The sequence below is a fragment of the Microcaecilia unicolor genome, chromosome 4 (genome assembly GCF_901765095.1).
Source record: "Microcaecilia unicolor chromosome 4, aMicUni1.1, whole genome shotgun sequence".
Taxonomy (NCBI): Eukaryota; Metazoa; Chordata; class Amphibia; order Gymnophiona; family Siphonopidae; genus Microcaecilia; species Microcaecilia unicolor.
In genome coordinates, this window is record NC_044034.1 from 71,489,350 (window position 1) to 71,514,521 (window position 25,172).

The 25,172-nt window shown below is 42.2% G+C and overlaps 1 protein-coding gene across 5 annotated transcripts in view; it reads left to right on the forward strand.

Annotated features, from left to right (window-relative positions):
* WASF3 (WASP family member 3) overlaps positions 1-25,172 on the forward strand; it is a 130,135-nt gene that overhangs the window by 39,222 nt on the left and 65,741 nt on the right. For 2 of the 5 annotated variants that reach the window (XM_030200324.1, XM_030200329.1), the window contains exon 2: positions 22,685-22,843. The exons of 1 other annotated variant lie outside the window; for it this stretch is intronic. The gene's annotated coding sequence lies outside the window, so the exon portion shown is untranslated. Of the gene's footprint in view, positions 1-18,432; positions 18,575-22,684; positions 22,844-25,172 lie in introns of all 5 variants that reach the window. 2 more of the 5 variants (XM_030200325.1, XM_030200326.1) reach the window with 2 other exon arrangements.

Genomic DNA, 25,172 nt, shown 5'->3' on the forward strand with positions numbered 1-25,172 from the left:
TAACAACCGGCTCTTGCGAGCCGGTTCGAGCCGGCTCCAGCACACCACTGGAGACGTGTGATCTGGAAGTCTCAAATGTTAACATTATGTTTAAAAATGTAATGATGTGGCTCACCTCAGTGATTCTTGTGGGAGGGTCTCGTATAGGATACAGGGTCATTCCATGCCAAGTGGTCTAAAATTAAAAAAAAGTTCCCACCATCATGTTCTCCACTTTTGTTCAAATTTTATCTGTTGCGCGAGTCAGGTGTTAACGAAGTTTCCCAAAATTTGAGGTCTGTAACTGCAATAGTTGCAGATCTAGACCCCCTTTTCTGAAAGATTGTCAGTCCATGAGTGCGCGACATTTACCAGAATGCCATTTTTGGGGTCTAATAAAATCCAAACACATTTATGAGAATGGCTAAAAAAATTCAAATCCTGTACAGTTTTTGATGCTAATTCCAGTGAAATACATTTTAATATTATGGATGCAAAATCCAGTCAAACAAGCTGACTCAGTGTGCATCAAAATTGGTCGCCACTCATCGGAACATATTTGGACCAATATTCAGACTGCAACAACTTCCATGCAAACAAAGATACGGACTTGAAATTTTGAACAAGCATTATGCTTGTGCTGGACATAATACTGCCAGATTTGCAACTAACCAGCATCTATAACCGCCCTGCAGGATCTCTTCAAAGTTGGCACTGTCAGCGCAAATGGTAAAATGTACCAAAGTTCAAAGCCAATTATTAAAGAGTCTGCCTGAATCAGCTTGTGAACAGTATCATCTGAAAGAGAAAACTGTGCTCTACAACACTGATATGTTTTTGTTTTGCCTTTTATCTAATGTTTATGTGTATGGTTTATATATGTTTTGTAGACTCCTGATGCAGGCCTAATGGCCGAAACACAACTGTTGTGTCGAGTCATTTTTCATCAGTAAACAAGTGTTTTTTAAGATCCATCTCTCCAGGCTTTGTATCTCCGTGGTCAAACATCCCACTTTCTCCTATACCTGTGTTCTCCCATGGGGCGTTCGAGTTCTCCTGTTGTCCAGCATATCTGTCTGTCTTTCTCCAAAGTCTGGCAGCGATTGCATACGCTGCCCTGCCACTGGCCATGGTGTCTTCCCTCTCTGATGAAATTTCCTGTTTTCTTCGGGGATAGAGATGCCAGGGCTGCCAGCAGGGCAGTGTATATGAACCGCTGCCACCTCTGGCGATTTTTGGAACACAAGGTAGAATGGAGAGGGAAGGCAATAGAGATGCCAGCCTTGGAGGGGAGTGGGGAGTGTATGCAGGGGCACAGCCAGACAGCTGATCTTGGGTGGGCCTGAGCCCATGGAGAGTGGGCACAGAATTTGTTCCCAGGTATGCTCTCTGCTTCCCCCAATCCCAAAACCTAAAATAGTAAATATCTGAGCTGGCGGGTATCTCTAAGCCCCACCAGCTGAAGCTGTCCTCTTCCTCCTCAGGCAGCCAGAACTCTTCCAAATGGTAGTTAGCCACGCTGGGCTGACACAGCCAGTCGGCTGCGCATACTCGGTACTTGCGCCTGTGCAAAAACTGAGCATGTGCAGAGGGGTATCAGCATCAGCTCAAGGAAAGTGCTGCTGGCTGCTGTTTTGAAGAGTGCTAGTTGCCTGAGGAGGAGGAAATCTTCAGGTGGCCAGGTTTGGGGATCCTTGGTAGCCACAGCAAGAGTGCCACAGTTTTGGGTGGGCCTGAGTCCATTGGATGGAAGCTGGCAGGCTGGTCGGCAGAAAGATGCTGCTCCCTGAAAAGTGCTGCATGATGCCTCAGACTTGGTTGACCTATTTTTAGAGCTGCCCCTGGCTGGGAGGATAAATGTGCCCAGGATGAAATGATCAGGGCTTTGATTAAGGGCAAGACTGAAAGGGGCTTTACAGGTATGTAGAAAGACCTGAGTTGGGGCAGACATTTTGTTCATTAGTGTTTGTTAGAGGAAACCCTTTTTTAACAAACTTTCATGAAGTGAAGGGCTGAGTGTTGTGCATTGCTTGACTGTACAAGGCGTGGGGAACCATCATACTAGTGTCCTAGGAAACTTATCTCACAGTTTTCATGATCTTGGTAGGGTAGATAATGCTGGTCCTTGAGAACTGCAAATAGGTTTGGTTTGTAGGATAACCAAATTAGGAAAATAGGTGGCTAGACAATTGTATGTATAGGCATTGAATATTCTCTATAGATGTCTTGAAAAACCAGGTTTGTTTAGTGCGCCTAATTAAAGCTTGTAAACTCTATTCTTATAAATAGATCTCTAATATTGCTTTACCTTTTGGTGAAATCCAGATTCTTATTAAATGTCAAACTGAATAGAATCAAAATATGGAACTCCTTAAGATGCAGCATTCGTTGTTGGCTAGGCACAGTTTTTACAGAGCTCTCTTCAGTGCTAGTCCTGGTCACCCAGCAGTAGGCAGAAAAAAAACAACAACAACTTATGTGCTTTTCCTATATGGTAAAACAAACTTTTGTGTGTTTCTTTTTATTTTTACATTGAGGTCTATAAAACCTTGTGGTATACATCGAGTAGAAGTGAATCTATTTTTTCACTCATTCAAAAGACCAGGGGACACCCAATGAAATTACATGGAAATACTTTTAAAACAAATAGGAGGAAATTATTTTTTCACTCAAAGAATAGTTTAAGTTCTGGAACTCGCTGCCAGAGGATGTGGTAACAGTTGGCGTATCTGGGTTTGGACAGATTCTTGGAGGAAAAAATTCATAGTCTGTTATTGAGATGGACATGGGGGAGCCACTCTTGCCCTGAAATGCTGCTACTAATTGGGTTTCTGCCAGGTACTTGTGACCTGGATTGGCCACTGTTGGAAGCAGGATCTGGGCAAGATGGACTGACCCAATATGGCTATTCTTATGTTCTTAGTAGTAGCGCATATGTGTTTTCAGACAGAGTGCAAACTAGCTGTTGCGAAAAGTAACTTTTGTGAACAGTACACAACAGAAAGCAGCACCTTTTTGATATGAGAACCAGATTAAATGAATCGTAAATCTAACAATGATCTGGTCAGTGTGGTAGCAGTTGTACATTTTGCATAGATAAAAATGTGATGCTGTAAAGGACTAAAATACAAATCTACCTACGCATCCAATTTTTCCTAAATCAGCACACAATTGTGGAACGCTCTACTGAAAGCCGTGAAAACCATGCACGATCACCTTCAATTCAGGAAAAGACTAAAAACTCACCTGTTAAGGCATATCCTCCCACCCTAACATAAAAGATGTATTTCGCGACACCACAACACTACAGTTCGTTAAGATCACCCTCAAATCCATCTGCTCTTGACTTCCATCATGTGGTCCCATCACATGAACCTTTTGTGGTTCCCACCACATAAACCTTTTCCTACCACTGCTTAACATTGTATTTCTAACTGTTTACTCTGGAGTCTACCAACACCTCTCCGGCAGCATGTAAGCCACATTGAGCCTGCGAATAGGTGGGAAAATATGGGGTACAAATGTAACAAATTAAATAAATAAAATACATATTGGGCACTGCAACTTCTTACTGTCAAGGCCATAATTGATGCATGCTCTCGTTGTCTGTGAGGAATGTGGTAAGGGTTAGGAGAGTATAAGGTCCTGGGGCTGTGTTAACAGTGCATCCCTGTTGTACAAATCTGTTCATGATGATCTAGCTTTAGTTCTTCCTCCATTCTCTTAAAGGAGTGTCAGAGGGGAGGTGATGCAGACCTTTAAATACCTGAAAGGAATTGCAGAATAAATGAGCCTTTTCCAAACGAGGAGTAGCTCTAGAACTAGAGGACCATGATATGAAACTGGAAATAGAAAATATCTTTATTTTTAATGGAAAGTATGGAGAATGCCTGGAATACTTTCCTGCAAGAGGTGGTGGAGACAAACACAGTTCTGGAATCCAAAAGGAGTGGGATATAAACAGTGGGTACCTAAAGGCAAGAGGATGTAAACCGGGGGGGGGGGGGGGGGGGGGGGGGAACAGTGTCTGTTACTCTAAAAATCAGTTATTCCCAAAGGTTCCCCTACTAAAGAGCCCCCACCCTTTGTAGGCCCCTCTTCTGGCCTACCTTAATGATGCCCTGATAGCCTAGGATAGAATGAGCAGGAGCGATCACTTCTCCTGTCTGTGCTGACAGCAGCTTTATAATTGCTGCCATAATTTCTAGCAGTAGTTTTGCGGTACTACCACTAGGATCCTGATCCCCACCAATAGTACTGCGAGACTATCACTAGAAGTCCACCCACTCTCCTGTTGGTCCCGTTGGCCTACCTTAAGGATGCTCTAGTAGTCTAGGGTAGGATGGGCAGGCACGATCCCATTCTGCATTTCTTAACCGTAGGACACGAGAGTATTATTAAGGTAGGTCCGTGGGCTAGCCCATAGGCGGGGTGTTGGGATGGAATTAGCTCTCTGGGTGGTGGGAGGCTCACACCTGTCCATTGTTCCCAGTATCCATTGCTATGAGGATGTACTGCATAGAGCACTTCAGCTAAGTAAAGTGTGTGGAGAGTAACCTGCACAACCCTCAACAACATGAGCATGGGGAAAATTAATCTGTACTGTGCAGCAGGTATAACCTCAATGATTTTCCTGGGCAGGTTCGATGGGTTGTGTTGGTCTTCATTTGCCACCATGTACTATGTCACTATGTAAACCCCTATGTAGTATGTTTTTTAGGCTATCATACTAACACAGAAAATGACAGCAGATCCAGTCTGCCCAAAAAGGTGGTTAGAACCACGCCTGCCAGTCTCTTGGGCCCCAGTCACTCATGCTTAAACGCTGGTTGTCAAGTCTCAACCATGCCAACCATATAACGAATGGAAACTAATACAAAGAAAATATAAATACGCAATAAGACAGACCAAAAGATCATACTATAAAACTAATAGGGCCAGGTTACAAAGACGCAAAAAAAACTATACCAACTCGTTCACAAACTGCTAGACACCACCCCGGTCACCAAAAACACACAGACATCCCATCAGCTGACAAACTTGCCAAATACTTCAATGAAAAAATCATAACCCTACGCAACACACTACCTCAGGACACCACTGATATCGATAACTTCATCAATGGTCTGGACCCAACCCTTGGAGAATGTCCAGCGGACCGAACATGGTCAAACTTCACCCTCCTCACCGTCAAAACAATTACCCAGGCGATTAACAGGTTCTCCAACACCCACTGTAAGCTGGACACCTGCCCAAACTACCTACTAAAATCCGCCCCCGACCGCTTCATATCCAACCTCACATCCCACCTAAACTACATGCTCCAGCAAGGTCGATTCCCGAGGGAAAATGGCAATATCCTACTCACCCCAATACCAAAAGACACCAAGAAAAAAACCAAATGAAATCACTAACTACCACTCAGTAGCATCTATCCCACTGGTAGTCAAACTGATGGAAAGCATGGTAACTAAACAACTCACTGATTATATAAACAAATTTTCAGTACTACATGATTCACAATCAGGATTTTGCCCCCTCCACAGCACTGAAGCAGTATTACTCACCCTCCTAGCCAAATTCAAGCAGGAAATAGCAGCTGGAAAAAGCATACTTCTCCTCCAATTCGACATGTCTAGTGCATTCGACATGGTAAACCACAACATATTAAAACTACTGGATTACTTCGGGATTGGTGTAAAAATACTTAGTTGGATCAAGGGTTTCCTAACTACTAGAACATACCAAGTGAAATCAAACACAAACATGTCATCACCTTGGAAAGCAGATTGCGGACTACCTCAATGATCACCATTATCACCGATCCTCTTCAACTTAATGATGACCCCACTAGCCAAGTCCTTATCCAACCAAGGCCTTAACCCTTTCATCTATGCAGACGATGTCATAATTTACATTCTTTACAAACTCAACCCGACAGAAATCACCAATGAAATTAATCTAAGCTTGAACATCATGAACTCATGGGCAAATGCATTCCAATTTAAAACTCAATAGGAAAAAACACACTGTCTCATCCTCTCATCCCAATACAATGTGAATAAACCCACAAATACAAACACCCCAGATTACATCCTCCCTATCTCAGACAGCCTGAAAATCCTCGGCGTTACAATCGACCGAAACCACACACTTGAGAGCCAAGTGAAATCTACAACAAAAAAAATGTTCCACTCAATGTGGAAGCTCAAATGCGTGAAACCATTCTTCCCGAGAGAAACATTTCACAACCTGATACAATCAATGGTACTAAGCCATGCAGATTACTGCAACGGTATCTATGCAGGATGCAAAAAACAACTCATAAAGAAACTACAGACCGCCCAAAACACAGCAGCCAGGCTTATATTTGGCAAAACGTGCTTTGAAAGTGCCAAACCCCTCCGAGAAAACTGCACTGTCTCCCAATCAGTGAATGTATTGCCTTCAAAATCTGCACCATGGTTCATAAAATTATCTACGGCGAAGCCCAGGGATACATGACAAATCTCATAGACTTACCAACCAGAAACACAATCAGATCAACAGGAACATACTTAAACCTCCACTACCCCAACTGCAAAGGACTCAAATACAAATCAACCTATGCAACCAGCTTTTCCTACATAAGCACACAACTATGGAACGCACTACCAAAAGCCGTGACCACCTAAACGTCTGGAAATCACTAAAAACCAACCTATTCAATAAGGCATACCCTACGGACCCAAATTAAATGCCTAAACCCCGCTACACAAGAAACCAAAGCTCGTAATTGGACATTTCATAACTCCTCATCTCTATAATTCCCAAATGTGTCTGTAACACATGAACCTATCCTACCTCAACATCACATTGTATTTGTTCATACTGGTCTTGGCGAACGCCTTACGGTACTATGTAAGCCACATTGAGCCTGCAAATAGGTGGGAAAATGTGGGATACAAATATAACAAAGACAACCCAGGTCTTTGTTATAACCACATTTAATCTCCAAGTATTACTTACAGTATTCAGTTTGGTCAAGATGTCTTCCCCCTCCCCCCTGAGCTGCACACTACCCTCTTTTGCAGCATGTGACAATAAAGTGATCTACAACACCAGAGTTGCTGAAGCGTTACCTGTCTTTTGTCATTTGCGGGATCCGTACCAAAAGGAGTTGAAGTGGGATTTGAACCTGGGCCCCTTAGTTTACAGTTTACTGTACTAATCACTAGGCTACTTCTCAGACCTGATAATTGCATATGTTGGACATTGTGTATGCATGTTCATTTTGGAAATTCTGACAACCGGATCTTCTGGGTGCAGCTGGATGTTGGATTTAACTAAAGGCTTCTTGTGCTGCACTGGAAGCTGGATTGTGAGAGAAAAAAAAATCATATATTGTGGCTCCACCATGCTTGAGGCATGCTGATTTCATGCCTCATTTGAGCAACTAGATACTTTTAAAATATTGACTGATGCATAAATTTTGCAAAATAGGAAGCAAAACTTGTTATAAGCATTCCTAAAATAACTTTCATTTCCTGTTGAATACACTTCTGTTTCCCCTGCTGAGATGGCTTGATTTGAGCTCTGTTTAAAATGGTAGTTGGTAAGGGCATGATTGTGTTGGAATGGCATCTTGTATTCCTCTTTTGTAGGAAGACAGTTAGTTAGTTATAATCCACTCCCTTCCCCTTTCTACAGTTGCAAAGAAGCTCTATCGGTGGAATTTTAAATCATTTTTCAGAGATGAATTTAGTGGGTTTTGTTTTTTAAAGAGGGAAAATGTTATATAACAGATTTCTATACTCAAAAGAGGCTGTAAAAGCTTTGGCATGGAATCAGGTGGTTAGATGCTTAAATCTTATAATTCTTATATGAAAATTGTGGGACCTTTTTACTAAATTGTGGTAAAATTTGCAGTTACTGCAGCTTAACTTGGGGTTTTACCATGTGGTAGCTGCAAATTAAGGGGCCCTTTTACTGCTGTGGTAAAAAGTGTTCCTAGTTTTGGTGCGTGAAATTGGCATGCACTGGGCCATTTTTTTTTTTACTGCGGTGGGAAAAAGGTCTAAAATTAGTGTGTAGCCGTTTACTGCATGAGCCCCTACCACCACCTATTTAGAAGGCGATCAGAGCTCATGTGCTACTCGTGCGGTAATCGTGCAGTGCGCAGCAATGTGACCACGCTGCCGATTACCACTGGGAATGCCCCTGGAGTAGAAAATACTACTACTACTACTACTACTATAAATCACTTCTATAGTGCTACCAGTCGTATGCAGCGCTTCATAATTGGACATGAAGAAAAGACAGTTGCTGCTCAAAAAGAGCTTACAATCTAAGTCAGGACAGACAGGACATATAGGAAAAAGGGACTATTGAAGAGAGGAAGACAAGATAAAGTTACAAGCAGGTGACAAGTTAGGAATTAAAAGCAGCATCAAACAGGTAGGCCTTTAGCCCGGATTTGAAGGCGGCCAGGGATGGAGCTTGACGCAATGGCTCAGGAAGTCTATTCCAGGCATAAGGCGCGGCGAGATAAAAGGAACGGAGTCTGGAGTTAGCGATGGAGGAGAAAAGGGTGCAAGAGAGATTTTCTTTTCTACTGCAGGAAACTTCGCACAACAACTTCAAAACTACTGCCAGGCATCTGTGCTACCCTGGCGGTAGGGTTGATTTGGTACATGCTACCCCGTGCTGTAGCCCTACTGCGGCTTTTTTTTTTTTGTGTTACATTTTGTACCCCGCGCTTTCCCACTCATGGCAGGCTCAATGCGGCGGGCAATGGAGGGTTAAGTGACTTGCCCAGAGTCACAAGGAGCTGCCTGTGCCGGGAATCGAACTCAGTTCCTCAGGTCCCCAGGACCAAAGTCCACCACCCTAACCACTAGGCCACTCCTCCACATAGTAAAAGAGCCCCTTAAGTGGTAGCTGTTTAACGTGTGCAGTACCTGCCCCCAGTTAACACAGAAGCACTTACTGCCTCCTAAATAAGCAGCACTAAGTGGTCCTGTGTCAACTCTGTGTTAGGTAGTAGTAACCCCCTAATTCTTTTGACTAGCTTCCATTTTTTTTTGACTAGCATTTGAAGGCAATATCTTTTTCACGTCAGAAGTGAGCAAAAGATGGCACATAAGAGTATGTAAGTGAAGCATAAAAGCATTCCAATGACAGTCTCACAGGAATAAGTAGGGGTGGGGGTAGAGCGTGAGATGGATGTGTGATCAGAGGGTGACAAATCAGTATAACATGATGGGAAACCCAGATACGAGTGTCAAAATATGTTTAACTTCAAATGTCTTACATTCTTGGATTGTTTAAATTTCTCTTTAGTATTATGACCATAAAGTCATTGATAAAGTGCTCTTCCACAGAAGTGTCACGCTGGTTAGCTTTATGATGTTTTAGATGCTCATTTTCAAAGCACTTAGACTTACAAAGCTCCATAGGTTATTATGGAACTTTGTAACTCAGTGCTTTGAAAATACACCTCTCATAGGGCCCTATTTACTAAGGTGCACTAGTGTTTTTAGCATGTGTTAATGTTAGGGACACCCATATGGGTGTCTCTAGCATTAGCACGCACTAAAAACGCTAGTGCGCCTGCAGCGCGGCTTAGTAAACAGGGCCCATATTAACCTATGTAACTTTGTAAGTCTACTTGCTTTGAAAATGAGCCTCCACGTGTGCCCGTGTTAAGTTGATTCTTGTCTTTAGCATCTGGCCTGTCTCTCCAGTATAGCATCCTTCATCACATGTTTTGAAATGAATCATTATACACTACATTTGTAGAACAACATGAGTAGGAGCCCCATATGTTGAATGCTTTTCCCATGTGAGTAACTGTGGGGTTCCGTGATATGTGCTGGCACAGTTTGCAGCTTGGTATATTGCAGGGATATGTGCCATTATCTTCTTTTTGCGCTTCTGTTGGTGGTTGTTGGAAGTCCAGCATTGGTGGAGCTGGGAATGTCTCTCAGTAATTCATCATCCTGGAGTGGCTGTAGATCTTTTATGATTTTTCTCAGTTTTTCAAGCTCTGGATTGCATGCCACTACAAGGGGACTCTGTGGGTTTTCTTTTCTTTGTACTGCAATAGGCTTCCCCTGGGTATTTTTAAGGGGATAAAACAATCTTCCTAGAGATTTTGGGGTTGTAGCCTTTTTGTTTGAAAGATTCAGTCAGGATTTTGAGGTGTTTATCTCTCTTGAGTCAAAGCATATATGTTATTGTGTGGCTTGGCTGTGTATGCTGTCCAGAAAGTTGACCTTTTGTGGAGTAGTCACCTTGAATCTGATTGAAGGATTTCATCAGTTGAAAGAACTGTAAAATTGTTTGAAAGTCTCTTATCCCTCAGTCCAAATCTTAAACATGTCATCGATTATACTGGTAGTATTTAAGGGGTTTTGTTTGATACATATTCAAAAATGCCTCTTCCAGTTCTGCAGTGAAAAGGTTTTTCATATTATGGTGCCATTCTGGTGTCCAAAGCAGTACCAGGATTTCCAGAGACATGTTATTGAAGCAGAAATAGTTGAGAGTTAAAATGAATTTGCTTAATTTTGTAGTAGCTTCTGGTGTGTATTGGTAATTTAGGGTACATGTTTTTAGGAATTTATTACATGCAACTGTGTCATCCTGCATGAGGAATGTTGCTATATAGAGATTTTTTGTAACCTCAAAACTTTATATCACATGCTGGCACAAAGTATTTTTATATACATGACTTATTCTGTGAAGTGCATTTAAAAATCTTATTTATTAAACAATTTCTTTTGAAGAAAAGGGGAAAAAAGCCTCAGCAAGAAGCCCAACCACCCACCCGAGAAAACGTTGAAAACTACATGGGTGGAGAAAAATCAACGGGGTGTTTTATCTTAACGGGCTCCAAAAAAAAACCCCCTTCTATTTCAAAGTGTATAATATGAAAAATGCTGACTGCACATTTGTTTCAACCTATGATATTGTTATGTACTTAATACATTTTTTTATTAGTCCAATAAAAAGTCATTTTATCCCTTTTTTTCTTCTATTTATTACCTATGGCAAGGAACAACACGAAGGGCCTTGTTTACTAAGGTGCGCTAGCGTTTTTAGCACATGCACAAAATTAGCATGTGCTGTGTAGACGCCCATAGGCATATTGTGGGCTCCTATATAGCGTGCGCTAAAAATGCTAACGCGCCTCTGGCAGGACAGTAAACAGAGCCCTAGATATCACGAAGTGCAGAGCTATCAAAGGGAAGCACTTTTTTAAGCAGGCGATTTCCATTCCAACTAATTCCTTATCTACTCACGATAGCATCCCACAGTCTCTTTCTTCTCTGCCAGCCCTCATGAGCTCAACAGTAGAAAGTATTGACTCGCAAGATCTGAAGTTACTTGTGGTGCCAGTAGAGAAGAAACGGATTGGGCCAAGTAGCTTGGACAGGGATTTCCTGCTCTTTGAGTGGGAGACAGGAGAATGGCGTCCCCAAGCAGGAGAATCTCTCTTAATTCCAGAAACTTGGTAGATCTTTAAATGTTTATACATCTCTGTTCTGTACAAGATAATTTTGCTTTAAGATTTCAAGCAATATTCATGTTTTATAATAATAATGAATTAATGCATTAAGAAGTGATTTCTAGTTTGGTTTCTTGCACTTCAGATGCTTTATATAGTACATTTAGTAACTTTTTTGAAATTTATACCTGGGCTGTTGATTATTTTGAGAATCAAACAAGATGAAAAAGCCACAAAACAGCATTTCCCCATGGAAATAAAAACTATGTGGAATACACTGTACTAAATTATAACTGAAGTACTCATAATATATTCGGCTTTAATCAGTTCAAATGAAAGTCTTAATGCTTGATTGTGGAGTGACACAGGGCCGTGCCTAGGGTCTCTGGCGCCCCCCTGCAGACTATCAGTTGGCGCCCCCCCCCCCCCCCCCCCCCCCCCCCCCCCCCCCCCGGTGAAAATGATCGCTCACCACTTGCTACACTGACAGGAATTGTCAGCAATATTCTTAGAAACAAATTGCTATACATTGCAAAATAAGATAGCAGATGTAAATTCTCAAAGTAGACATATTCCAAACGCTAAAATGAAAATAAAATGATTTTTTTCTACCTTTGTTGTCTGGTGACTTTCTTTTTCCGATCATGCTGGCCAGTATCTGAGTCTGCTGCTATTTGTCCTCTTAACTCCATTTCCAGGGCTTCCTTTCCATTTATTTCTTTACTTTTCTCCTTTCTTCTTCATTTCTTGCTCTATATCCATTTCTCCTCTCTCCCTGGGTCCTGCCCTCCCATCCATGTCCATTCTTGTCCCTCTCTGCCCTTCCCTGCTCCATCCATAGCCAGCAATCCTCCTCTCTCCCCTCCATTTCCAGCAAATTGTCCTCTTCCTGGGCCCCCATGTCCATCCTTGTCCCTCTCTGCCCTTCCCTCCTCCATCCATAGCCAGCAATCCTCCTCTCTCTCCCCTCCCTTCCATTTCCAGCAAATTGTCTTCTCCCTTCACGCGATTCGCGAACCGCTTCTTAGCACTGCTTTAAAAAAAAAATTACACGTCAGCAGGAACAGGCTGCTTCAGCCAATCCCAGGGGCCTTCCTTCAGCGTGTTCCGCCCCTGAGGGCTGAAGGAAGGCTCCTGGGATTGGCTGAAGCAGCCTGTTCCTGCTGACGTGTAAATTTTTTTTTAAGCAGTGCTAAGCGGCAGCGCGGTTCGCAAATCGCGTGAAGTGGGGGGTGGGACGACGTGACGGCAACGAAGAGGTCGCAGCAGCGTCAGCATAGGCGGTCGGTGGCCCAACTGTTTGGGGAGGCTAAAGGGGGCGGGGTTATGGGTGGTACCAGGGGGCAGGGCTTACATCCATAATTGTCCGACAACACACAGGAAAAATAAATAAAAGTAAAATAGTCACAATTAATACCTTTAACAATTCAACATCAGATCCTCCAAAATATTATAAAACTATGTCTGATGTTATGACAAACTAAAATGAATTTAAAGTGTTGATGTCACCTTAGTACGGCCAACACACAACCTTTCCACTGCAAAACACTATACACAAACTTGTGCAAAAACACACTCAGAAACTTACCAAATCATAACAGCACTAATTCCAAGGACAGGACGAGCTACAATCTTATGCGTGGAAAAGCAGCACTGTAATTACACCAGGCTCTAAAACACCAATACACTACCTAGTGAAAAAACCAAAACCAAAAGGGCTGCAAATAGTACACGCTAGCAGAATACTGCACCTTGATCACACATGAAAAACACATGACAACAGATATGACAAAAGGAACTAGAAATCAAAAGATATGAAGGCAAAATTATGAATTGGAAAATTACCTCAAGAAGTCAGACTTGGCATGCAGCAATACTAGAGAAATTGAAACTTACGTGCAAAATATCACAGATGCACATTTCCAAAAGCTGACATATTCCAATTAATACATTCTGAATAAAATACTTTTTTCTACCTTTGTTTTCTGAGCATTTAGTTTTTCTATTCGCTTTGGTCCCAGTGTCGTCTGTTTTATGGTGTCTTCTTTCCATTTGATATTCTTTCACTCACCATGTCCACCATCCTCCTGTGTCCTTATGCGTTCTGTCTACCATCTGTGGCACCCTGTCCCTATCCTTCCTCCAGTTGCATCTGCCCTCAAAGCGTTTCAATCCAGTCCTTAAATTCAGCAGTTTCCCCTCCATCCATATTCAGCATTTCTCCTCACTCCCCTCCCCTCCATTCATCCATCCATCCATCCGTGTCCAGCAACTCTCCTCCCTCCCCTGTCCTCCATCCATATCTAGCAAATCTCCTTTCTCCCCGGTTCTTCCATCCATCCATCTAGCAAATCTCCTCTCTCCCCTGACCCCTCCATACTTCCATATCTAGCAATTCTCCTCTATCCCCCCTCTCCTCATCCTTCCATCCGTTTTCCCTCTTTATCTCCCCATTCTTCTGTCTTCCTCTTCCCTCTTTCTCTCCATGTCCTTCCATTCGTCTACCCCCTCTCCCGATCCTGCCATCCAACATCTACCCCCCTCTCTCCCAATCCTTCCATCCAGTGTCTCTCTCTCTCTCTATCCCCTTTTCCATCCAGTGTCTCTCTCTCTACCCTTTTCCATTCATCATGCCCCCCTCTCTCTCCCCATCCTTCAATGTTTCTCCTCCTGTTAGTTTCTCTCTCCCTTCCAGTGTCTTCCCTCTTTCCCCCCCCCCCCCTCCCATTTTCTCCTCATTTTAAGCAGCTTCTCCCTTTCTCCAGGACTCCAGCCCTTCTCCATGTCCCCTCCTTCTCTCCCCATCTTCCCACTCTCTCCATTATACCTGCCTAGTGCCTCTCGCTCCCCCTTCCACCCGGTATTAATTTGTTGGCCACTGCTGCTGCTTCTCCTCTTCAGCAGCAGCAGCGCCCCGAGTCCAGACAAAAAAAAAAAAAGGTAGCACGCGTTACACGCACCCAAAGTGCAGGAATCAGCTGGGAGGACCGACACCACACGCAGCTTCAACCGCTTTGGAGCCCCCAGGAGCAACAGTTGGCTGCTGGAACAAGCGCGGGGCTGTACCGTAGCAGCTTTCAGCATGGGCTATCGGCACTGCAGCCACTCCTCTCTGTCCCCGGAGCAGAGCAGGAAGTCGATGTCAACTTCCTTCCTGCTCCTCCAGGGGCAGAGAGAGGAGCGGCTGCAGCGCAGACAGCCCATGCTTGAAGGCTGCCACGGCCCCGCTCTTGCTTCTTTTTTTTTTGTTTTATCGCGCGACTCGCGCTGAAGAGGAGACTTTCTTCCCACTTTGCCGGCCCAGACTCGGGAGTGCGGGAGACTCCGGACTTGGCAGGTCTGGATGAGGGGGCCTCGGGCCTGGAGGGAAAGTGGCTACGTTTGGGGGGGGAGGCAATGCAGCATGGGTTTCCCGCCGGGAAAGGTCACAGCTGGGCTGGGGAGGCTTAGCCTCCCCAAGCCTCTTATACGGGGCGCCTATGCAGCATCAGTGAAAGCGGAGCGCTGCCGACGTTTACCTTCCCTTCGCGCTCTTGGTTCCCTCAGTGTCCGCCTTCTTCTGACGTCAGAAGAAGGCGGGACACTGAGAGAACCAATGAGTGCAAGGGAAGGGAGACGTCGGCAGCGCTTTCACTGACGCTGCTGTGACCAGGTAAAAAGATTTAAAGGCCTCGCGGGGCGAGAGTAAGCACCGCGGCGGCGCCCTCCAGAGGTGGGCGCCCCCCTGCGGCGCTTACCCCGCTTACCGCATCGGCACGGCCCTGGAGTGACAGCACCACAAAAATAAAAAGATTTTGTAACTGGGCTATATTTTTTCTCATGCATTTTGTATTCCTGCAGTACTAGTATTGTCATTTTCCTAAAAGGTGAAATAAGGATTTTAACTAAATTTTAGAGAACTTAATCTACCTGTTGCATTTAAGTATGTGAGTATAAATCGACAGTACTTTAAAGGCAGCGAACTAAGTCCCTATGAGCTGATATTTGGTTAAAATTTCTTGGATGGCTGGAGTTTTTGCGGACAGAATTTTGCCAGATAACACTTAAGCCTGCGTTTCCCAAACTGTGCGCCACTGCAAACACATGGGAGTGCCGTGGAAGGAGATGCATAATAAGCGCATGCTGATTGGTCTCCTTCTGTGTGCCAGGACTTGGGTTGTCACATGTTAACTCTGCTCTGCTGCTGGCCACGGATCGTGACAGGAAGAAGGACCTGACCTGTGGCCAGCAGCAGAGTAGAGTTAATGCGCTAACACGTGATAACCAGGGTCCTGGTAAACAGGAGCAGGAGACAGACCGAGGGAGCACAGCAGAGACAGTAAGCTACTGGCACCGGGCTACAGCAGCAGCTGAACAAGCAGACCGCAGTGAGTACAAGGCTGCTCTTTCTATGCAAAGGGATTAAAGGTGCAGACACCACGAAAACCTTTTCTTTCCCCCAGAATACCTTTTTTTTTTTTTTTTTGTAACATAAATGTATTTTCCTATAATATGCAGTTAGTATCTTTGAATCTTGGTCCCCCCCCCCCTCCGTGTGTGGACAGTTGGTTATAGAGGAGCAGAATAGGGGAAGGGCCCGGCTTTGTATCTCTGAGGCCCAAGGATGAGAGAGCAGCTCCTAGTACAGGCAGAATAAATATTGTCCCAGGACCCAGACGAGCGGCATCGAAGGTGACTACTAAGTAATGCAGAAAAGAAACCACTTTGCTACTTGTAAATTGTGATGGAATTTGGTTGTATTTAATAAGCAGAACTTTGTAGCGCTATAGAAATGATAAATAGTAGTAGTAGGTATTTCTTTTGACTTGGGGGGTGCCGTAAAAAAATTTACTGACAAGCTATGGGCATCTTGAACCGAGAAAGTTTGGGAACCATTAATATAAGCGTTTGTTAAAGGCTTTTTTTCTTTTCATAAGGCTTTTAACATGGATATTTTTTTGAGGGGGGGGGGGGCGGAGGTAAACTTTTTTTTTACTGGGCAGTAAGGAAAGGATCTATTTGCTAGGCTCTGGCACTCTCAGCAGTACTTTTACTTGTATCTCTCTCTTTCCGATCATTTGTTGGTGGTCCTTTCAAACTATTTTTCTGATTTTATATATTGTACTCTGCTTTGGTGGATTTATCTTTTAAGCGGTTAATCAAATAAAAGAACTTGAACCTAAATGTTAAGGCTGGGGTCCTGATTTTCCTCTTAGTGCTCAGAATGGCATAGATACTACATTCCTCACTTGTTGGTACTAGAAAGAGCTCCTAGGTGGTTTCCTAAGGTGATAACCATGCCAAACTGAGAAGTAGGATGAGTTGCTGGAATGTCACGTGCTGGTTCTAGAATGTTCTCTGGTAATACCCAGCTTTCTATACAGTTCCAACCTTAGGTCTGCAAATGTACAGGGTCGTCTACAGAAACGAGATTCCATAAACTGTTATGGAAGGCTTTACAGCACACAGACATTCAAGTTCTGATTCAGCAGGACTCCTTATTACCACCTACCAACCGTGCTACCCTCGAACAGTGGTTCTTAATTTAGTCCTCACAGATCATCTGGCCAATCAAGATCCTCACTCCTCCTCTAAACAATCATCTGGCCTTCTGATGCACAGCTGTGAGGCAGTGATAAAAATCAAGTTATGTGCTTCTGGGGTGGACTAGCAGAGAATTTGAGTCAGAATTTGAGTCAGTTCAAGCTTCTCCTTCTCACCTACAAATGCACTCAGTCTGCAGCCCCTCATTACCTCTCCACCCTCATCTCCCCTTACGTTCCCGCCCGAAACCTCCGCTCACAGGACAAATCCCTCCTCTCAGCACCCTTCTCCACCACCGCCAACTCCAGGCTCCGCCCATTCTGCCTCGCCTCACCCTATGCGTGGAATCAACTTCCTGTGGCCCTACGCCAAGCCCCCTCCCTACCCATCTTCAAATCCTTGCTCAAAGCCCACCTCTTCAATGTTGCCTTCGGCACCTAACCTTAGACTGCCCCAATGTGACTGCCACTACTTGATTGTCTGTACATTTGTCCATTAGATTGTAAGCTCTTCGAGCAGGGACTGTCCTTCTATGTTATATTGTACAGCGCTGCGTAACCCTAGTAGCACTTTAGAAATGTCAAATAGTAGTAGTTTATTTGTTGAAGAGGAGACAAAGATCATGGAATAAAGGACTACCAACATAGTAGCCTCTCTTTGTTTTTTTTTTTTTTTCTTGAAAACCTTTCTCTTCTGAAAGACTGCTTCATAACAATCCATTATGACTTCTCCCTCCTAGTATCATCCATTATCCTTTCCTTAATGTTTTTAGTCTCATGCATTAATCCAGTGGTCTCTAATGTTTCTCATACCTCACACTAACACTATTTGCTTTTGTCTCACGTGGAATGTAAACCGCACTGAACTCTGGAAAGGGGATATTAGCGATTATACAAGAATTGAATTGAAAAATCATCTTAAATGTTTAACAAGCAAAACATTTAAACAGCAAGCACAGGATACAACTTCCCAATCCCACCCCCTCCCACCCTATATCAATCAAGAAAGAGTCTAGTCAGCAAATTTAGTTACGATGACAAAACTCAAAAGATACCAAAAAGTTGGCATCCAGCTCCAACAGTCAACATTGTAGTTAGTACATTGAGCAATCCATTGTGTAATCGTTTTTTTTTTTTAATGTGACTTCATATCAATTTGAATAAATTAAAGTTATTAAAGATGAATTGGTACTAAATGTAGTAAGGATTTGCTTGGTACCATAGTACATGTGTAAACTGATCTGTAGTATTTTCACTGTGGTTTCTGTGTAAGGATAAGATAAAATGCATATGCTTTATGTCTGTTTGCTTGTGATGCCTTTTCTTGCTGTCTGATAAGGCAGTTGTACATGAGTGAGAAGGGGTGCTAACCTCTTCCTCAAATATTTTTTTATGTCTTATTTAAATATCAGAAAATGAAAGACTTTTTTTTTTTTTGAGAAATTCAGTGCATTCCTGTACAACAGACGCCCATCATCAGACAGTAATACCTCGTCTAACCCAGTAACCTAAGTGCACGTTTGGCCCCTCAAGTTGAGGCAACCTCAGACTTCCAAAATGCCCAGCTTCTCTCAACTTGAAGGTCAGTTTTTCCATGACACTGATGTCCTTAACCTGACCTTTCCATACCTCAGTGAAGGGTATTTGCTTCCAGAAACCAGCAGTGGTGCATCTAGTAGTGTACACAGTATGCATGACCAGCCTCCTGGAGCCAGGTGGAAGCTGGTAATTATTAAAAAGACCTAGCAATTGGAACAGTGGAGAAAGATGTAAGTAAGTAAGTAGACAGGAATGTGCACTGTCTATTCTTCAACCTGCCTTCAGTGATAGAGGTGTATTTTCAAAGCACTTAAACTTACAAAGTTATATAGTAACCTGTGGAAATTAAAGTGCTCTTAAACGAGCCCTAAAGTCAGATTAAATAGGTCAAACAATGTTATCTTGTCAGTGGCAGGGGCATCAAGAACATAAGATCAAATGTAACCCAATGCTACCCCCTGAATGTAACGACAAAATGTTCAGTGATCAAATGTCTTTTATAGACCTCGGAAGTGACTTGTTTCACACAAGGATATAAACCTCATGACTAGCTTACATCATCATCAGTCATAAAGCCATCTTAACTGTTGAATGTTTTTAATATATTTTTTTAATTAGCCAATTTATATTATTCTATAAGATAAGCATCACTTAGCTTAAAAAAGGATCTGTGCCGACATGAGCCAAGTTTTGCAAGACAAGTAAAAATTGGAGTTTAAAAATGTTATATAGTGGTGTTGATACTTGAAAACATCAACTAATACCTATCTAAGGTTTACAGTATATTATCAAGTACCAGCATTCATGAGTTTCATTCAAAATGTCACTCTCTCTGAAGACTCCTATTAAACTGTCACATGGTAAACCTCAACAAGTGGGACCCTCCCCATTCAAACAGGGGAAAAATAATCTAATTCAAGACTTAATCCAGCAGGGGTCACTGTATTTAACATGAAAATCCAGTGCTGCCCCTTATAGTTAGGTAATTGGCAAGGTTACAGCGCTCCTATCCTATCTCAATTCTCCGTTACTCTCAATTTTATGCCCTGCACTGTGTGTTTATCTTGCCAGTGTGTAACCAAGGGAGCTGAACGGCATTCCACTTATATATGAGATTTGTGTTTCATCAACCTTAATTTAATCTGTCTACATATCTTGCCGATATATACCAATTTTCAGGGACACTGTATCATATATATATATATATATATATATATATATATATATATATATATATTACACTACTTGATTCATAGTTTATATTGGTTCTGGACAAAATTACATACTTACTCCTGGGAATAGAAACAAACTTTCAATAGTAGTCATGCACCATTGGCAATGACCATATCTAGTATGGACTGTCAGTGTTTAATTATTTTGAATATATTCCAATCATTTTATATGACATTTGCCCAGTGGTGCTCCCTCTATGGTAAGCTATGAGTAGTGGAGCCAAAAAAACATTCATGGGCCTTTATCTGCCAACATTAGTGAATTATAGCGCTACTTGTGTACTGTTCGTAGTATAAGGTACTCTTCATATTACCACCACAAAACACTGCTCCTTGGCCGATTTACTAATTGAGGAATAATGATATCTCTTCTAATAACAATACATGTATAAAAAATGAAGACATTAAATTCTTTGCAATATAAATATAAAGCTAAATGATATGTATATTAAATGAACCCCAAATGCATAAATGTAACTAAATATAAGTGCTCATAATCTTATAGTGGTCTCAGAGTAAACATCTCAAAGGGCTTCAATGGCTGATATCACTACACTCAGTCATTGCACCATCCAGTAATCTAATCTTACTCTCTTACCTATCTATATGTTCCATCTTTGCTTATACCCTACACTCTCAATTAAAATGGTCTATTACATATTGTGTTGACATTGTAACTAGTATACTATGCCGTGCTTTGTATTGTTATTTGAATATTTTTACTACTGGTTCAAGTCCTGCTGCTGCTCCTTGTGATCATGGGCAAGTCACTTAACCCTTCATTGTCTCGGGAAATACCTAGTGTACCTGAATTGTAACTACTACTGAAAAAGATGTGAGCTAAATCCAAATAATAAATAAACTATATACCAAATTTGTGACTAAGCATTATTTTGTAAATGCCCACCTGTCTTGCATAAGGTGTATTGCAAGGAGGGCATGCACATGGGCAGATTCTCGGTGTGGTGGACACTACACACGTATTTTGTAGAATGCTATATCTTTGGCATTTAGGTGCAAGTGTTTGGGTCTGTGGTGGCTATAAGTGCCTGCGCGTAAACTGTAGGTACTTATATACCCAGTTGGCTACTATTCTACAAAGGAAAGTAGGCACCTGTTTAACTTTATGGAATAGCCTTCTAGCCCTCTGAGTGCCTAAAGAACTTCACAGTCTGAATGGAAGCCTAATTCCATGGGAGATGGAAGCTTGCAATGTGCGTTAGCGGGAAAAGGAGCATTTGAGCCCACTACTTACTGTACCATTAAACATATCAATATAGGACAGCCAGGGTAGAGGGTGGAATGTAAATAACTTTTCATACGTAGAGTAGTAATTTGTTATAAATCGTAATCTGTGTGTTATTTGGAGTGGCTGGTTAGAGTGACACCCTAACCCTGTTACATTGGTGCAGAGATTTATTTTTCTCCTGGTAAAGGGCTTCTAAAACAGACATCGTGTTATGAGACTTGGATGCTCAACATTCAGAGTTTGTCTATTTATTTACTTATTTATGGCATTTTATCCCACATTAAAAACGTGAATTAGATTGGAACCTGGGAACATTTAAAATCTTTTTTTTTTTTCCTGGAGAGAGTAATACATTGCCCCTCCCCAGGCTCTTTCCCCAGGTATAGCCAGCTCTGCAATTTGGGAGGGGGGGGGGGGGAGCAGAAGACTGGGGGCCTGGGCCTCCAGTCCACCTCTGCACCCCCCTCTCCAAATTGCAGGGCTTGCTATACCCGGGGAGAGAGCCTGTTGTTAAATTTACAGTGGTGTGTTGGTAAAGTTTTATGTATTTATTTGTATCTCACATTTTCCCACCAATTTGCTGGCTCAATGTGGCTTACATTTGCCGTAATGGCGGTTGCCATTTCCAGGTAACAGAATTACAAATGGTGTTGCATTAAGGTGTATACATACATAGTAACATAGATGGAACATAACATACATGGAACAGTTCATGGTCTATATATATATATATATATATATATATATATATATATATATATATAGACCATGTGCGTACATACATGGTAAAGAAGAATACATTATGGTATTGCATGCCGGTTCCTGAGTGATAATTGGATTATAACATACATTATGTCATCGACTATGGAGAGACCATATTCGACAAAGGGATAAAAGTGATAGTGCTTGTTCCCTAATAGCAAAGAGGTTAATCAGTCAAGTGATAAGATTTCGGTTGTATCTAGGTCGTGTACATTCACATTTTGCCCCACATGAGGGGATCTGCCTCTGTAACAACTACTCTGCAGGATTCCACAGGGCATATCCAACAGTTATTCTCTTATACAGGGGGCTGATGGTGTGAGATTCTCTGCTTTGACCTTGATAAAGGATATTATTGAAGTCCCAGGTTTCCTTTTTTTGATTTGTTAGTCAGGCCCATTGTGTGTATTTGCCTTGAAAACAATTTAATTGTTGTATATTAGAGGTGGAAGTGAAGGAGTATATTTGAAATCTCTTTAAAAAAAAAACAACAACAAAAAGGCAACAGAACAGATGTCCTATGCAATGTGATTACTCTTCCTTCACTGCTACACCATTCCCATTCATTTGGAACCATCTGGAAGGTAATGCATGTAGTATGAGCTGTCATTATACTAACAATAGGATTAATGTGTCAGCATCTTTTGTTAATACTTTAATCTAGTAGTCATTTGTTCAAGCACACACAACAAAGTAAATAGACATTCCTCGCCTATACAGTTAAGTCTTACATATGTAAAATGCAAAGAATATAATAGCAGAAGCATAACTTTGGAAACACAAAATTTAAAATTGTGCATGTGTGCTTCGATAAATATTTCAGGAGTTTTGTTCTCTCTCAGAAGTTGAATGTGATTTTAGAATTCATGTTCAGATGTTGCTGACTACAACATCCCTCTTCCTTCCTCAGATTGTGTATCCAAGCTCTTCTCAAATTTGGCCTAGGAATCTACAGTGAATATGTTCAAGGGCTTCTGCACAGGAGTGAACTAGTTACACTGGACACTCGGTGTATGAAAATTTATCTCTGTCAGTATCCTGAAGACCTGAGTGACTTCAGCATTAATGGGTAATATTAGTGTTTTTGAAGGGATAGTAACTAGTTACTAGTTTGGGCACGCTTTTGGTTCACATATAGTTTGGATTTTAATGAGAAGGATTTTGTGGACTAATTAAATTGCTTGTTGATATTAAGTACTCCATGTAACAGTAGTGAAGTGCAGAATTGATTGTATCTAATAAGAACCTGGCATGACCAATTTATTTTTGTGGGTGTTTTATGGAAGTGTAGTACAGTTCTGGCTGTGAGGAGGAGGGAGTGGGTGTCCTCACTGTTGCCCTTTTACTAAGCTGCGGTAAGTTTTGCACTTAATGCACAGTAAACACAAAGCTGCAGGTGTCATTTGCCGAATATGCCCTGCATTTACTGCACAGAGTATTTGGATAATGCTGCACAGGCACCACGGGAGCACCTGCGCTATCGGGTGCTACATATAATGGGGTGTGGACACACCCTAAATAAATAAAGGATTGCTGTGGATGCGCCCCTCCATATCTCTTCTCTCTCCCCCCCCCCGATCTGATCCCTTCAGTCAGTTCCATGTCCCCCGATCACAATCTTAGCACCTCCATTGAAAAACCCCCAATCGCCCTCGATCAAAATCCCGACAGCCCTTAACATCAAACACCAGGCCCCCATCACAGATTCATGCACCTCCCATCCAAACTCCACCCCCAGCACTACTGATCTCAGCCCTCCGATTCGCCCCACTGCTGGGGCCTATGTAGGAGTTTTCATTGGTGGTTGAATGGTCCCTGGTTGCAGCGGTAGTGCTGGGGGGAGAGCAGATTTAGATTGTAGGGGGTTGATGTTGTGGTTGGGGGTTTCATGTCTGTAAGCATGGTAGACCTGTGGTCAGAGGCCAGGAGTTTGATATCTAGGGTGTCAGGCCTTGTGACGGGGTTTAATCAGGTGGCCCATCACCACCACTCCATGACAGCCTATTGGACTACCAGACTGCTGGTAGTGCAGCTACACTTACTGCTTCCTCTTGACATGGTAATAAGTTCAGCTGTGGCATTGGCAGTTGTGACAGCTAACGTGGGATTTTTAACACACCAGACCTCCTTTTTAGAACAGGAGACAGTAGCTTAACACAGCTTAGTAAAAGGGCCCCACTACAAATTTAGGTGGTGAACAAACAGCTATACACCGCTGTGGGTGAATCTCTTCATACAGCCGGTTAATAAATCCAAATAAATAAAAACATAAAACAATACACCTGATAACAGACCAAACAAAGGCAAAAGACTTTTAAGTTAAAACCAGTGTCTTGCAAGATAATATATATCATAAACTCTGTCATACTCAAAATATCAATGTCGTATACAATCTATATGCAAAAGCTTGTTGAAAAAAAAAATAAAACTTTCAACTGTTATCTAAATGAAAGCTGTGATTGTCACATAGTTTGCATTCAGTACAATCTATGCACTTAACTTCACAAAGAAGAACTCGGTGGTATACAGTTCCAAAAACAAAGAACTCCATAATAAGAGACTCTTTCATTTATGTCCATTCAAGATACAGCTGCCTAAGATTGCAGCACTAATCAGGAGAGATGTTCCAAATGCTAAAACAAAAAAATGAGCTTTCAACAATTTTCTAAACCTTTTACGGGAAACTTGAATCAACACAAGGGATGTGTGTTCCAAACGGGAAACCCTACAGACCAGACAAAAGCAAATTACAGTAATCAAATAATGGTAATACAAAAGCCTGCACACTGGTCCAAAAATTGGTAGGGCTTTAGAAGCTGTGTGAATGGCAAAATGTTTACGTTTAAAACCTCTTTGGATGATACCTCTAAGTTGTGATTTCAAAGGTAAAGAAGAGTTCAAAGTTATACCTAAGTACTGTATTTCCATAACAAAAGAATTTTGATTCCATAAAATTGAAAGGATACAGGAATATGATAAAAACAAAACCTATATCGTTGCAATATTTAAACTGAATTTATTTGCAGATAGCGAGGTTTCCACTGTTCATAAACATAAATCCAGCAAAGCAGTAGTAGAATCGTAGAGAGATTGCTCAATGGGGAAAAAATTGTAAATCGGTATACAACAGATATCTCACTCCCAGACCTTTAATAATTCTATAAATTGAATCCATATAAATATTGAAAAGCAGGGCAGATAAGGCAGAGTCTTGAGGAACCTCAGAAAGGACATGTATCCAGACTGATTTGTTAAAACTAATTCTTAATTCAGTGGTTTCCAAACATAGTCGTGGAGGCACCCCAAGTGCCAAAAAGGAGAAGCAGGACAAACCTTCTGCGGAACACCAAGGAAGAGCCAACAGGGGCAGTGGGTGACACTGACTTCCAGCCTTGGAG